Source organism: Alnus glutinosa, chromosome 10 (genome assembly GCF_958979055.1).
Source record: "Alnus glutinosa chromosome 10, dhAlnGlut1.1, whole genome shotgun sequence".
Lineage (NCBI taxonomy): Eukaryota > Viridiplantae > Streptophyta > Magnoliopsida > Fagales > Betulaceae > Alnus > Alnus glutinosa.
The window spans coordinates 18,522,501-18,539,857 of NC_084895.1; the positions used below are offsets into that span (position 1 = coordinate 18,522,501).

General features: G+C 35.7%; 1 long non-coding RNA gene across 1 annotated transcript in view; it reads right to left on the bottom strand.

The window, feature by feature from the left end:
- The window catches only part of LOC133879501 (uncharacterized), a 14,748-nt gene extending 12,141 nt beyond the window's left edge, over positions 1 to 2,607 (bottom strand). The window contains exon 1 of the long non-coding RNA XR_009902102.1: positions 2,100 to 2,607. This is a non-coding gene — a long non-coding RNA (uncharacterized LOC133879501). The remainder of the gene's footprint in view (positions 1 to 2,099) is intronic.
- Between the last annotated feature and the right edge of the window lie 14,750 nt (positions 2,608 to 17,357).

The following is a 17,357-nucleotide window of genomic DNA, read 5'->3' on the forward strand; positions in this document are numbered from 1 at the left end:
GGGAAAGAGCAAGTGTTCTTTATGCTACGGCATCCATGGATGCAGTGATGCAAAGAGGCATGAAAGAACTAGAGAAATCAAGAGAAGAGAAGGTAGAGACTTACCAAAAGTTGTTGTCCAAGGGAGAAGAAGATGCAATCCTTCTTCTTTGATTTCTTCCCTTTTTGATTCTAATCATACACATCAAAGAAAGGGAGAAGGCTGCTGCTGATTTGAGGGAAGATCAGAGCTTCCATGCTCTGATTTCTGTTTCAAGAACAGAAGAAGAACACTAAGAGAGAAAGAGAGAACCAAGAGAGAGATTTGAGAGAATTTCTCCAAGAGAAGAAGAATATGCAATTTGTGAGAGGGGCCATCCTTATATAGAGAAATAAATGGTCCAGATCAATCCATTTTGATCTGATCTAATGGCTAGAAGACCAAATTGAAGGGAGAGTTAGTGAGTCATCACAATCATAATTACATTTCATAATATCTCTTATCTTATAAACCTTATCCTATAGTTAGGTAATTTTATTCTTAAATACTCACTTGACTTTGTAGTAACTATTAAACTACCATACAAGACAAGAATGGACACTTGTCAACCTAAGAAAGCATCATAAAATCAATAGGGTGACGTGGCAGTGACGTGGCAGAATCTTGGGCTGTCATGCAAGCTAGCATGCTGTCCAGTCCAGGGGCAGTAGGTCCACAGACAATTTCGGCAAACCTACAAAAATCTGATTTTTATGAAACTTTATAGGTAGATAGAGGACTCTATGATGAGCGTTCTGGCTTTTGAATCGACCAAAATGGAGTTCGTTTGACCCTATTTTTGTTATTCCAAAGTTTAAAGTCCGATTTAACATGCCAATACACTTATACATATTTTTCAATAAACATTTAATCTTTTTGAACATATCTTGATGAATATTTATGAATAAATATTCATATTTAGTTTATTAGGACATAAGTCCTATTTTAAGATATTAAATTCAATATATTAAAATACAGGGTGCTACACTGACTAACAACCACTGCTATTGATGTGGTTTAGAAGCCCTATTGTGGTTAATCAATTTGGAAGAAATATTCATCGGTTGACATTGATTTATTCGATTGTCAAAGACCAGCAGCAACTGACGCATGGGCTTAGTGGCCACCCCTAGGGGTAACACCGAAGTAATTTATTTGCCATTAATTACTATCGTGTAATGTAATTTAATTACTATCCTGTAATTTAATTTTTCAAATGAATTACTCCCTTGTATTTTTTATTTTTATTTTGTAGCACTTTATTTTACCATTTATTTTGGCAATTTATACATATTTTTCCCATAAAACTAGATCAATACAAATATTCTAACAATCTTTTGTAAAGTAAAGAAAATAGAGGTGATAATGGTAATGGTGAAAATTTATCTGGCATTACTTTAGGTATCTGAATTACTAATCAAATATTCCATACATTAGCAAAGGAGTATGAATAGCAACTTTTAATACACGTTAAGATTGATATAAAAAATCAATATTTAATGTTTTGTTGTAAATGAAAATATATAATTTATAATGAACCTTCTACTACAATTTTGTAATTCCTAGGGTAATCTATCATGTAAACTGGAGTAGTTCTATAATTCTCTCTTGTGTCCCTCTAAGAATAACTTTTAGCATTACTCATGTAACTGTTTTCAAATTTCAGAAAATATGTTCAAATAATGGTTTAGAGTTTGTCATATCTGCATTTATCACCTCTATCAACTAAAGATTCATTAGCTTAGTATGTATAATACTTTAAAGAGAAATGATTGTTGTACAATTTTCGTACAACTTTTGTACAACTCCAACAACTTTTTTTTATGATCAACCATGGATCTGTTTTCTTACAATTGGGCCCTAAGTATCCAATTGTTGATCTTAAAAAAAGTTGTTAGAGTTGTACGAAAATTGTATGAAAATTGTGCAAGAAACATTACTTTAAAAGAAAAAGATACCAATATGATAAAATCTCAGCCATTTAATTTGAAAATCATGGTTTCAAGACGATCTTGATGTGCATTGCTTCAATTAAAAGAAAGACATACAGAGAGAGTTACGAGAGTAGTTATGAAGTTTACCTTATCAAAGTTGAAACTCAACGATTATGCATATAAATGACATCATTGGGGTTGGTGACATGCTTATCATAACATTCCAATAAACAATGAGCATAAAGGGCTCTTTGACGATGTTTGGCTTTAATTCTCAATTTAGGATCGCAATTGACTTCGAGGCAATATGAAAGGATATGAAAAGTAATTGGGTTTTTAAAATACGAGGTTTCAACGAAGCACACTGCAAAAGCGTCAATTATACAAAGTTCGTACAGTTTGTCAGGAAATGGCCATGTGCTTTTAAATCTAGTACAATGACCAACTGCACGTGTAAGGCACCAATGCAATTCAGCAATATCAAGTTCAGAGGAATAAGGAGGCAATATGTGAGGTGAAGACGGAGTGAATGAGGTTGGGACAAGGTTATTGGCCCGCACACTAAAGAGAATAAGGATATGCAATTTTGTGATCACCAACATAAGTTTTTTGACACATTTCATAACCATATGTATTCTCTTTAGAAAGTCTCTTATTTTAATTTTAACTTAAAATTATAATTAAGGCTTAAACGATTACATTTATATGCAACTAAACTGACTGTTGAATGGGCCAAAAGTTTTAGTAGTTCTTAATTGACTTATCCTTAAAGTAATTTTATTAAAAAAGTGTTTTTTAATATTTCTTATTGTAAGAAATATGACCTTTCTATAGTAAAGTGACTTTTGGTTATAGCAAAAGGTTGAAGACAATATTTATGCTAACATGTGATTTTTAGCAAAACTAAAGTATATTTGTATGAGTTAATTTATTTTCAATAAACAAGTAAAGATGGATGATTGATAATTATGATAATATTATATCAATGCACCCATTCAAAAGGTTTTGAAATATTAGCTCAGAAAGCATGGTAAACACGTCATATAAAAATGAATAAAATTTTAATTATACGAAAAGACATTTTATATTAAAGATACTACTCAAAAGCCTACATGTATAGAATAGAAAAATTACAAAATATAACGGAGTTTTGCAAACTATGAAGAGACATTTGAAGCAAATAGAATAGATCGACTAGATCATAGTAAGATACATGACTTACTAAGGATAGAGAAAATGTATTCATTCAATGTTTAAGCAACACGAAATGCTATGTTGTACATTGATTTAATGAAAGTTTCATTTCAAGGAGAGCTGTTATAAAACAGTATCTTATGATTGTAAGATAAATAATATGTTAAGTGATTTTTTTTTCTTAATTAGAAAAGGAAATATTGTCTCCTAGTTAGGTTTATAAGCTTCTTATATGAATATTGGCTTCAAGAAACTTTTATTTTAATTGAGAATTGTTTAAGAATGGTAGCTTTTGATAAAGTAAGATAGATTATTTAGCCCCCCGAACTAACAGTTGTTTGTGATGTAGCACCATGAACTGACAACTAACATGATATGACCCTCTCAACTACCAATTTGATTTGATTTAGCCCCCTCTGTCAATCTTCATCGTTATATTGGATGAAAAATCAAATTTAACCAAAATGTTTCGAAAATACCCTTATTTTGACCATTCAAAAACCAAAATGACCCTTTGTATTTATTAATTATTAGAAAAATACTAATTAAAAAAAAATATTTTTTTTAATATATATATATATATGAGTAAAAATGCAAAATCATTATTTGTGGTTGGCCGAAATTACAAATCACTCGTAGTGGAATAAAAAATAATTCAAAAGTCATTGGAATAGGCCAAAATAACAATTTAGTCTCTGCAGTCAAATTCCGTCAAAACACTTGACGGATTCTATTAGTGTACCACATGTCATAACTAATAGAACGATGACACATCTCACTCTTTTTTAAAAAAAAAAAAAAAATATGAATAAATTAAAAATATAAATATATAAAAATTAAAAGCTTAATAACTTAATTTTTGGGATAAATGCAAAATCAATATTTGTGGTTGGCCTAAATTATAAATCACATTTTGAGATGTAAAAAATAATTCAGATGTCATTAGGGTAGACCAAAAAAACATATTAACATATTAAAAGTATAACATATAAAACTTACAAAATTTTAAACTTAAAAATTAGGTTTTTAACAAAAGAAAAAAGGTTGAAAGTAGCCAACCCCTTTTGGGGAGAGGGTAGTTTGCGAGCCATCCCAGATCAGGATAGGGGTAGCCCGAGAGTCATTGACACATGTCGTAGTTTCATTGGCGCTGACATGGCATCTAACAGAAGCCATCAAATATTTTAACAGAATTTCACTCCAAGAGCTAAATTGTTTTTTTGGCATAACCCATGAACCTTTGAATTCATTTTGATACGACAGTGTGCGATTTGTAATTTAAGTCAACCACCGGAACTTATTCTGTATTTTAGGCTTTAATTTTATTTCAGGGTGATTTAAATGATAAATGATTTTAATTGTACTAACAGGATGCTCAGGATATTAATTCATATTTAAAATAATGAAATATTAAAATAATTATAATAAAATTAAATGAAAGTAATTACAGTTCGTTTAAATTGTGATTGAATTTAGAATAAGGGGGGATTAAAATAGTTATAATAATTTCAATAATGAAGATTTGTATAATATGGAATAAGATTACGTTTGGTACCCGGAATGACTGTTTTATTAGGGAAAATGAATAGTTTTTCTTAAAAATAGAAGAGTGGGGAATATAATAGCTTTGGTGTTATACTATATGAGAATGATACACTCTAACATTTAGAATAGTTATTACCATGGAAATGATTATTCCTTGAATTGAGAAATAGTTACTCCATTTCACTTTCTTCCATTTCAAATGAAAGTTATTTTTTTCTTCCTAACGAAGCTTTGACTTAAGAAGGAAACCCCTTCTTCCTCTCACACCTCCTCCCCCTGTTTCTTTTCTTTCTTTCTTTTTAGATGAATGATTAATTCCATTGAAGAAACTCAAACTTACACACACTCCAGCTAAAAAGGTAGATCAACCAACCATCAATATCCAAATTAGTAAAACTGAGTATACAAACAACAAAAGATACATAGTAATCGGATTTGATTATCATTCTTACCTATCTCAATTCTTCTATAAATAGGAGTATTTTGTATTGTAAAATAATCAAGTAATAAGAGCATAATGTAGCACTTTGGGCTTTATCCTGTAGGCGTGGCTCATAGACCGAACCACATAAAATTCCTTCTGTTCTTATTTTATTATTCCGCTTTTCATTTTATATTTTCATAGCATTATCTTTTCTTTGATGGTATCAGAGCTATAGGCTAACGCTAGTGTTTGATCCAATGGTCTTGTGAATTTTTCGTTTTCTTGTATAGATCAGAAACCTCTTTATGGTTTTGTTTACCGTGTATACTCAGATGATGCTAAACAACTTCTTGCTACAACAGTGGCTCTCAGTGTTCCGATCTGTGGCCCAGATGCCAAGCCCATTTATCGATTCTTCAACAAATCAATCGTCAATTTCGTCTCCTTTGACAGATTCGATTTCCTCTATTTTAGCAGATCTCTCTCCAGACCCTAGCAGCCCTCTATCAGCCTGCTGCCCATAAGACACCACCTCAGCCATGCTTTACACCTCACGACAGATCTGCACCACCAAGCAACCCTTCAGCGATCTGTGCTGCCAGCAGCCCATAAAGATCCACCATGTTCATCCGCTTCTCTACCACCGCAAATCCATCCACCACTGATCCAATCGTCCACGTCTCAAATCCAGCTCCTCTTCCTTCGGTTGTCCATGCCCAACACTGGCACCTTTTCCTCCAGTCATCGATGGCCTGTCTTCTCTATTTTCATGCCCGGATTTGGATCCGATCAACGACCCAAGTGGGTTCTTACTGCAGGTCATTTTTGTCAACCCAATCAGCCTCATATGTCTCCTCCTCACCTCCAGAAGCTAGAGTCGCCCCCATATGTTTGCAGAGAGCTCTTGACCTTTCTCTTTTACTCTAGGTTTCACGAAGGCCAAGTTACCCATATTATTTTGACCCTCTGTTGGCTCACTATTTTGGTCATTGTTGGTCCAATTGTGGACTCAGGCCCATCTTTTGGTCTTTGTGGCAATGTTTAAAGACCCAGGCTTGACCTTTGTGGTATTGTTTAAAACCCAGGCCAATTTCAGCCCATAGTTTGCCCATTTTTTTGGCATTTATGGTATACTTGAAAACCCATGCCCTGTTTAGCCCATAGTTGGCTTTGATTTTGACTCATAGTTAGCCTATAGAAATTTAAGGCGCATCTCTAATCACCGCCGATCACCTCCAATCATCGCCATCGACCGTCGTCGATCGTTGTCATCTCCAAACGAAGAAGAAGAATTTATTGCAAACTCAAGCTTTTAGAATCCTTGCACCTTGAGTTTGAAGGGGGATGTTAGAGAATATATTTCCTATATTGAAAGGAAATATATTATATTGATATGATACGTTACTTTCCTTTTATAAGGTTGATTATAATTAGGTTTGATGGTAATCAAATCAATCAGATTTGATTACCATTCTTACCTATCTCAATTCTCTTATAAATAAGAATCTTTTGTATTGTAAAATAATCAAGCAATAAGAGCATGATGTAGCCCTTGGGCTTTATCCTGTGGACTTAAGTCATAGATAGAACTACGTAAAATTTCTTGTGTTCTTATTTTATTATTCCGCTTTTCATTTTATATTTTCATAGCATTATCTTTTCTTTCAATAATATCCCATGCAGATGCCAGGAATCTAGCCAAAGGAAGATATCCTTTCCATCACCTACATGAAATTGCAAGAATTTCCCAGAATTATTCCGAAGACTCAACAGCTTTTTCCAACTCCACGAGCAACTCGATGGAATTTTCAACTCCGAAAAATTTCTCCCCCTTGGTAAATATTCCTTCACCCAAGCCACCGAGATAGAGCCAGCTCTAGCAAATAAGCTCCAAATATGTCTCGGAGTAAAGGCTTCCCTCTTGCATCTTTAAACAATCTAAACGCTTAGCTTTAAGCTTTATTGAAAACCCCCAGAGCAAAATACCAAACTCTTACTTACTAGGATTAGCCTTCAACCCAAAAAGATCATGGAACATAGAAAACCTCCTCCCCTATTTCACATGTCCCCTTCCCTTTTCCCCTTCATCTCTGCGACACAGTGAGAGAGAGAGAGAGAGAGGAGAATGTCGAGAGAGTTTCGTTTTGATTTCTTGTTGAAGAACGGCCAGTTGAAAGGAGTTTTTCCCTTGGGTTGTGTTCTGGCTTGACCATTTAAGTTCTTTCCTTGGTCATTAAAAAGAAAAGAAAAGAGTGAGATGTTAATATATATAAAAATCCCAAAAAAATTGACCGTTCGAATTGTAAGAGTCCCACATTGCCAAGGTATACCTGGATTGTGGGCTTTATAATCCTTGAGCAAATCTCTTCCCTTAAGGTGCCTTTTGTGGAAGAGTAAAGCTCAATGGACTTTAACATGGTATCAGAGCCAGTTCCTTTCAATTGTTGGGCTTTGCCCCCATTCTATCCATGTGTTTGGCCAAGAGTGCCACACGTGAAGGGGTGTCTTAAAATGTTTCACATTGATTAGTTCACATTCACCTGGCCTCTTTATAAGTCATGGTGTCCCTTCCTCTCTTAAGACGTCTTTTGAGAGTGAATTGGGCCGAAAAACTTTATCATGGTATCAGAGCATCAGGGCTTTAGACAATGTTGGGCCTTCCCTCTTGTTGTACACATGTTTGGACAATTGTGCTACACGTGAGAAGGCGTGTAAGAGTCCCATATTGCCAAGGTATTCCTGAGTTGTGGAGTTTATAATTCTTGAGCAAATCTCTTCCCTTAAGGTGCCTTTTGTGGAAGAGTAAAGCTCAATGGACTTTATCACAGATTACCAAAAAAAAAAAAAAAACCAAAATCCTCAATGATTTTGTTAAAACAAAATCCTCAAGTAAGATTACAAAGAAATAAACACAAATCCATTTACTACAAACATGTTTTTTTCCTTCTCTCCAAATGAAAAAATGCAAACAACTTTACAGAATCCAAATTTGAGCAAAACAACTTCACAAAATTCAAATACTAAAATGCACAGGAATGAGTCCGCAATTCCCCTATGACCAACCTCCTGCCTGTCCTCCTATCATCACCTTCCTTCCGCTCTTCTTCTCCATCTTTCTTACACCACGATTTTACCGTTTCTTCATTAGTCTGTATAAAAATAAGCCACCGGAAAGATATCGGAGTTGTTTGGCAAACAACTCTTATCTCTTTGTTAAAGAGAAATTATTGACCTTTATTTCATAAGAAAGTGTGAATTGAAAGTAGTAGTAAGAAGTGATTGATGTGATATAAAGTAAAAAAAATTTGTGTGAAAAAATGGAAAAGATTTATATTATAGTGAATTTTTTTATTTAAATAGCAATAGAAAATTATTGATATAATATCAAGTTAAAATGTTTTGAAATTAATTATTTTTTAAAAAAGTGAAGAGGAACGAAGAATTTCCTTTCCTTACCAAACAAGTCCATCAATGTAAGAACTGGATTCCCAGATATCTTACAAAATCAGAATGTTCAAAAAAAAAAAAAAAAAAAAAAAACTTACAAAATCAGAAGTAAGCAAAAATTCTGGTATTACCCTCCTCCATATCGAATCTCACATCCTCAGGGGAACCCTTTTCAGTAATTCCACACGCCCTCCGTCCAAAACCCTAGATCGGAGCATGTCCGTGTACAGATCTCCGAACTCGTCGTCTTCCACCAGTGAGTTTGTGGAGAGAGGAACTCGTCCTCTTCCACCGGCTCCACAAAAACCAGTCTTAACAAGCCAAGAAATCTTACCAAATCGGCAAGGGAAAAGACTTAAAAGTGGGAATAAAAGGAAATCTTACCAAATCCGTAAAAACCCAGGAAGCTTTACCCAAGTGGAGAGGAAGAAGAAGGCCAAAAAATGAAAGAGAATCTGGGTAGGCGTAAAAAAAGGAAGAAGAAGAAGGCCAAAAGGAAAATTTGGGATTGTGAGAACAAAAAAAAAAAATAGTGAGAAATTATAGAAAAATCTGGGTAGGCTTAAAGGCCCCTTCTTTGTTCCTCTCTCTGTGTGTCTCTTTCCTATAATATCTCACTCTTGTAAAGGGGCAGGCGTTTTAAAAATTTGTGGAAAAAATTTGGAGTACGCGCAAAAAATTGAATGGCCGCTCAAAAAAAAAGAAAAAAGCGCGCCATTTAGGATAAATTAGTGACGTGCCAAATTTGATATGTCACTATAATAGCGACGTACCAAATTTGGCACATCACTAAATATTACTTAACTATATTATTAATTAATTAATTAGTGTCGTGATGAAATTTAGTACATCACTAAACAATTTAATTTCAATTCATTTATATATAATTTCAATTTTAATTTTTAAATCTATTTTTTTGATAAAAAAATTATAAACACACATTATTTTATAATCCGTTGACAATAATATTTATATAGTATGTTAAACTAACATATTAATTAGTTATTAATACTTAATTAGTATAAACACACATATATCACATTACACATGGTTAATTAAGAAAAGTTCTATATATATAATAGTTACTTAGTTACTTATATTATGATACATCGCACGTTAGATCAAACTAATGCAATAGGTTTGATCGGATGTTTGATCAATTGGAGTAATACACTAGGATCAATTAGATATTCTATCGATCTTATGATCCTGTCATGATCGATCGGACGTGTACTTATTAGGATCAATCACACGTTAGATCGAACCTTCACAGTGTCAAGTCTTAGAAAATCTAGTCACTTCAAGTCATATCAGTGAACTTCATACCTTATTGAGAAAGCTTTCACACGCACACACACACACACACACACACACACACACACACACACATTGCATGAGTTGAGTAATCTATTTAAAATTTCTATCAGGAGGAAAATTTGTGCTTATTGAATACTTAACTCTCATTTATATCTTTGCATATGTTTGCAATGCAATTTGACTGCTTTATCAGTTGATCATATATGTGTGTTCTGAAGCTAACTGAAAAATAGTTTTCTGCAAATTTTTTTCCAGTTTCAAATTTTCAGTGTGAAGTGTTCGGATGGACCTATTCTAATGTCCAAACGAGAGCAGTCTTACCGTACGCTGTCCTGGCAGTAGCCGTCTGGACGGTTAAGTGACATGTCCGGACAGGATCTCTTCAGGTTTAAGACTTGCGTCTCTTTCTCTGCCATACGCATATCTCTGCATTTTTATTGATTTATCTTGTCATGTTGTGTCTTTTTCTCGTGGATTTCTCCTGAGATTTTGGCATTCTTTGCACATCTTTTCTCATTCCGTGATCTTCGTTTGTCTTTCATTATTCTTGTAAGTCTTTGTGCTTTTAGAATATTGGAATATTTGTTGATTGAGATATTGTGTATGAAAAACCTACTCTGCCTGGGTGCTAGGTTGATCTTGATATATTTATGCCTTATGAATTGTTGCATTACTTATATGTTTCTTTGTCATTCATTTGACAGCAGTCATAAATACCATATTGTTTTTGGAACTAACTTGATCTAATTTTTCTTGGTAATGGTATTTTTGGAGATATTTCTGTTTAATCTTGGTTCAGGAATATGACATTCAGCGGCTCCCAGCACAGTGTTTGATAGATGGATCTTTTGGAAAACAGACTGTTGTTGAAGTCATTTGTTCATATTTCCAAAGGTCTCAAGTGTTAGATGAGCTCTTCCCTCCCGCTCATGCAAAGTCTTCCGTAGCATCTCCCTCAGATCTGCATCAGTTAAAGGTTCAGTGGTGAATCTCCTCATTTATCTTGTAGACGAGTTGCTTAGAGGATGTCAATCTGTGGATAACCAGGTTTAGGCTTTGCAAAATCAAGAACTGAAAGTTTTTCAGTCCACGATTGCCGGCTTCCGAAGCCCAAGTAGTACAAATCCAGCTTTTAATTCGGTTTTCTCTTTGTTACTTGATTTCAGTGGATCAGTAGGATTTGGTACTTGAAGGATTTTTGTTCCTCTCTTTTGGGCCACTTGCAGACTCTTCTCTAGTTTCCTATTGTCTAAGATTTTAGAACATTTTTGTCTGTGGATTTTATATACTCTGTTTACCCTTGTTCTATTGAGACATTAAGGGGGAGTATTTTATTACTGTTGTCCTTCTCATACTCTGTTTTACCCTTTGTCCCTTTAAGACAAAAAGGGGGAGTATATGTTAGTTTTGGACTGGGAATGTATTTTTAACCGGTCTAGTGATTTTTGTCCCAAAATGGCCAAAGGGGGAGTTTGTTAGTTTTTAATTGGCTGTATTCTGTTGACAAAATCACTATTATGTAATGTTGCTACTTTCACAGGGATGCCATATATTTCAAAGTCTTCAGATATTCAGAGTTTATTTCTTTGATATGGAAATAGCCTTATTATGACAAGTCTGGTGTCACGAGCTGCAAGAAGGCTATTTCAGTGTTCAAGGAAGATTCTGCGCAGATTCCAACTCAGATATTCAGAGTTTATTTATCTAATGTTGGATCCCAAGTTTCCGTCCAAACGACTCAGTAAAGCGTCCAGACACTCTTCAATAAGCAACATCTGCCTGGATGAGGTGTCAATACCGTCTGGACGCCCATCACTGTTTAGAAACTTTGAACTGTTCACAGTTGCATCTGTCCGGATGTAATGGCAAATCATCCGATTGCTCTTCAGAGTTCGAGAAGAATCCAGCGTTCAAGTGCATCCGTCCGGACGACGTGGTGTTACCGTTTGGACGCTATCCTTGATTAGGCAAGTTGTGTAGAAGAAGTTCAACCGTCCAGATGTCAGACTCCATGGTCCGGACGCTCAAACCTTATTATGAAAACTGTGTGCAGCAGAAGTGCAACTGTCCGGACATTAGGGCAATACCATCCGGACACCTTCCAGTATTTTGATCATAACTTTCTACTCAAATATCAGATTGGCACAAAATTAGCATTATTGGAAAGCTAACAAAAAATGATGCAACTTAATAGTCCAAACTGCCAATAAAAGCATCTAGAGGGCCCACCGCCTGGATGAAAGATAGTAGCATCTGGATGGCCATCCAAAATTTGAGAAGTTTCAGAATTGCTTTTTAGACAAGAAAATAGTTGACCGTCCGGACTCCCAAGTCTGCCATCCGGACGGGCGTGCCAGAGACTCCGATTTTGACTAGAATTAGGTCTTGTAAAGCCTATAAATAAAAGGCTCTAGGCATGCATTATATATAGAATTTGGTAGTGAATTCCTTATAGCTTAGAGAAGGTGTTTATGGAGATATTGAAGATTTGCTAGCTCTCTAGCTTTTGCTAGTGTATGATTTGATCAGTTGTGAAGTCTATCTTAGGGGTTGGCCCTAAGGTAAAGGATTCTATTGAAGACCCCTTCAGGTAGGAGACCTGGTTGGAAGGCGTTCGTACTGGGTTACACGTCAGAGTTTAAAGTATGACCACTGCATCAGGGGTATGTGAGTGCTACTACTTTATAACTAGCTTTGTCTTCTAAATAGTGAATATCCTGGGTTTGGCTGCCCCGGAGTGGTTTTTCTTTTAATTGAGTTTTCACTTCGTAAACAAAATATCTATCTCTTTGTTATTCGCATTGTGATATTTTGTTGCACACTGTTCACACACAGTTAATTAGAAGTCTAATAATTTTCAAAACCTACTCATGAAGTATGAACCATGTGTTCTTGTGGAAGTCATTGTTTGTTAACAACATAGTGCATGCTTTAAAATGTTTGTGGGTATCAATTCTGGCAAACCCTCACAAGGCTTCACTCGTCCACTAGGAAGTCCTAGGGGAAATGTAAGTTTGGGGGTATTTGATGAGTGCAAAATATTGTATATTTGGACTCCTTAATTTGCATTTGTTAAATCTTTAGCTTTGTTATTTTCTAAAGTTTTTTTGTTTGTTTTAGTGTTTTACTATTTGTAGGTCATTGAGAAAAAAGACAGTATTTATGTAGAATTGCAAAAAAAAAATAGAAGAAGAGAAATAAAAAGGAATTAGATATTTTGTAGAAGACCAAAAAGAAAGGAGAATTGAAGAAACCCAAGAAACTTGATGTTAAATGTAGGACCAAAAAAAAAATGAAAGAAGAAGAAAAGAATTGAGGAAAGCCAAGCTTGCTGTTTTGTGGGATCTACAAGAAAAAAAAAAAAGAAAAAAGAAAAAAAATGAAGTCTTGTGTACGTGACTTAAGCAAAGAAAGCAAAGAAGATTTTTTTTCTTTACACAAGAGTAGAGGCGTCATTTTGATTTCTTTTTCTAACCCTAGCAGCACATAATATAAAGGAAGCTTTTCTTTTGTAAAAGGGGGGGGGAAAATGTGAGTGAACGTGGGGGGAGTGAGGCGTAACCCCTGGGCACGCACAAGTCTTTCTTCTTGTCCAATTTATTTCTTGCAATTTTTATCTTTTGTAAGTCATTCATATTTGTTAGTTTTTGTATTGGCTGCATTCTATTGACAAAAATCATTACTATGTAATGTTGTTGTTTTCACAGCGATGCCGTATCTTTTCATAATTGTCAAGTTATTAGAGTTTATTTCTCTAAAGATGGAAATAGCATTATTATGACAAGATCAATGTCACAAGCTTCAAGAGGGCTACTTCAAGATGTCCAAGAAGATTATGTGTAGATTCCAAGTCAGAGAAGTCGGATCCCAAGCATCTGCCCAGACAATCCAGTATAATGTCTGGACACTAATCAGTCTTCAGCAACATCCATCCAGACGACATGGTATTTCCATCCAGACGCCCATTAGTGTCTAGAAGCTTCGAACTGATCAATGTTGCATCCATCCGGACGTAATGGCAAATCGTCCAACCACTCATCAGAGTTTGAGAAGAATCCAGTATTCCAGTACATCCATCCGAACGAAGTGACTGTACCGTCCAGATGCTAGTCAGAGCTCGAGGAGAATTAGGTTTTCCTTCGCAGACACAGATATGGGTAGACAACTGCAACCATTGGGACGACATGGCCATTCCTTCCGGACACTATCCTTGATAAGGCAAGTCATGCAGAAGATGTTCAACCGTTCGAACGATAGACGCCATGGTTCGGACGCTCAAGCCTTAATATAAAAATTGTTGTAGCTGAAGTGCAACTGTCCGGAAGCTAGGGCAACACCGTCTGGATGCGGCTCTATTCAGGAAAGAATTCTAAGCGAATTTGGAAAGACAATGGCACAGTTATCCATACGAACACCCTTAGCTACCGTCCGAACGCCGCTTAAGAAAATCGCATCAAACGCGATTTAGGTTTCTGTAGCCTATAAATAGAGACACCTAGGCATGTATTTTGTAAGAATTTTGTATTGAATTTCGTTGTGCTTAGAGAGAATATTTTAGGAGTTATTGTGCTGATCCGCTCACTCTCTAGCCATTACCATTGTGTGTTGTTGCTGTGTTGTGTTGAAATTGAAGTTTATCTTAGGGGTTGGCCCTAAGGTAAAGGATTTCATTGAAGACCCCTTCAAGTAGGTGACTTGGTTGGGAAGCGTTCCTGTTGAGTTGCAAGTTAGAGTTCAAGGTACAACCACTGCATAAGGGTATGTGAGTGCTACTGCTTTGTAACTAGCTTTGTCTTCTGAATAGTGGATATCCTGGGTTTGGCTGCCCCGGAGTGGTTTTTCTCTTAATTGAGTTTTCACTTCGTTAACAAATTTCTTGTGTCATTTAAATTCTGCGCTTATATTATTTTGTTAGCACATTGTGCACACACACACACGGTTAAAATAGAAGTAATCTATTTTTCAATATTTCTTATGTTTTCTTTTTAATTGAAGTTTTATTTTTGTTTTTAGTTATGAAAGGCTACTTTTTCAACTAAGGTTGAAGATGAAGCCTCGCCATTGATTAGATTTTATATTTTTGTGTTTTGTTCGTTTAATCCGAATGTGTGTTCATTTCAATTCAGTTAAAGGATTAAAACTCTTTTAATTGATTATTTCGATTAATATATGCACAAACGTTGGATATTCAATGTGTTTCATCCAACGAATACATTGAATCTTTTGATTTAATTTGGATATCCATTGTGATTTGTTAATCAAATGGACACATTGGATAGTTTTGAATTAAATTGGATATTCATTGTGATTTGTAGAAATGATGGACTCATTGAATCTTTCAATAGGTAATTTTATGAAAATTAGAACATTCATAGGATGTATGAACAAACATGAGAATATGTGCTTTGACTTGGCGAGATGGATTCTAAAACCTTAGTTCTTTTAATTAATTGTTCTTATTCTGTTTTATTTTAGTTTATTATTTTGTACAACAAAATCCCAAAAATATTGGAACTCGGTTAAAATAAAATTAGTTTAAATAGAAATTAATTTTTGCTATGCAATTCCCTATGGATTTGACCTCGCACTTGCACATACATTATATTGCAAATGATTCGTGCGCTTGCGAGTATTTTAAAACTCACAACAATGAGCCCAATTTTGTTGATAAAAAGAAGCCGAGAAACTATCCGGTCCATGAGCTTTTAAATGCCCCATAAATTGTAAAGCTTGACTCACCTCCTCAATAGAATAAGGCATCAAAAGGTGAGTATTCATCTCCGGTGTAACGCAGCACCCCATACCTGACAAACAAGCATCAATACCCTCAATATTGGTAGCTCGAAAGAGCCCCTTATAATATTGCAAAAAAACACCCTCAATGGCTGCCGGATCCGTAAAACCTTCCTCCTCCAAATTCTGAATTTTTATTTTATTTTATTTTTTTGTCTTATTCGCCTTCCTTGTCTAATTAACACAAGCATGAAAATACTTCGAATTTTTATCCCCGTGTTGTAACCAATCTTGCTTTTCCTTTTGCCTCCATTTCAATTAAGTCATTTACCTCTGGGTAGTGATTGCAGAACTACAGGTGCACACTGGGCCCCACCCTTATGTGAGGGGGAGGAGTGCACATGTTGTGCACCTGTAGTAAAACTAACATTTCTCTTTACCTGCACTTGCAAATTTTTAACTTAGGCCATGTTCCTCCCATCTCCTTCTCTCTGTAAATTACTCAAAAACGAAGACTTTTGCATAATCAACTGTTCGGTAGGGTCGAAATTTACCTTACACCATTGAGTACAAGCATCTTAACTCTTTTTTAACTTTGCATTCACATCACCCCAAACATCATTATCGCCCATTTTTTCCTTCAAAACCTTTTGAACCACATTCAGGAATCCCCTTCTTTTCTGCCACCAAGAATCATACCTGGAAGGACCCCGCCTACCCCTTCGTGCTCCAAGAGGATCCTTCAAGGTTATATGCAAGGGGGCATGGTCTGAAGTGCGGGTTGCCAGGACTTCAACAGATAACTGAGGAAACTTCGAAGTAAATGAAAAGTTCGCCCAAGCTCTGTCTAACCGTTCCTTCATGAACATAACATCATGCCGGCTGTTGGACCAAGTGAAACGTGAACCAGAAAAACCCAAATCATTCAAACTATAGTGTGCCATCATACTTCGAAAATCCTCCATTTGCACCTGTGGCCTTCTAGTACCTCCCCGTTTTTAGCCTCTTCTAGGATCTAATTAAAACCACCTAAACATAGCCAAGCTTGAAGGGTAAAAGTAGCAAGATGCTGAAGAAGTTCCCACGTTTCCTTTTGCCTGTGGGTTTTCGGATGTCCATAAAAAACCCATTAGTTTCCAAAGAAAATCATGGTCTGTAGAACAAAACTGTACCATTTATATGCCAACAACTAAAATTTTGAATATTGACTTGAAAGTCAGCTTTCCAAAACAAAGCCAAACCTCCACTCTTTCCTCTACTATCAACAACAAGAACACAATCAAATCCCAACTTCAATTTTAGACATTCCAACCGAGCAGATTGTAGTTAGGTTTCCATCAAGAAAATCAGATCGGGATGCATCTCCTTCACCAACCGGAAAAGGTCACGAATTGTCCGAGGGTTCCCAAGCCCCCTGCAGTTCCAACTAAGGATACTCATTGGGGTAGGAGGGTCTGATTATTAGTCTCCATCCTATTGCAGTATGGGTAAACAGCAACCTATTTGTATTTCTTCCCTGCACCAACTTGAATTTTCAGTGCCACCCTGTAATGCTTCTAGCCTTTCTTCTCTCGCCCTTCTTTACAAGCTGTTGTCCCATAAGGTATTTTCCTTCCACCACGGGCCTTACGTTTCCATTTTGTATGAGTACCAGAAGAGTTGCCCATTACCGGTTCTGCATCCATTGCAACAGGTGAACAAATGATCTCGGCTGCCTGTGTTGTGCTCGACACGCCCGAGCCAAT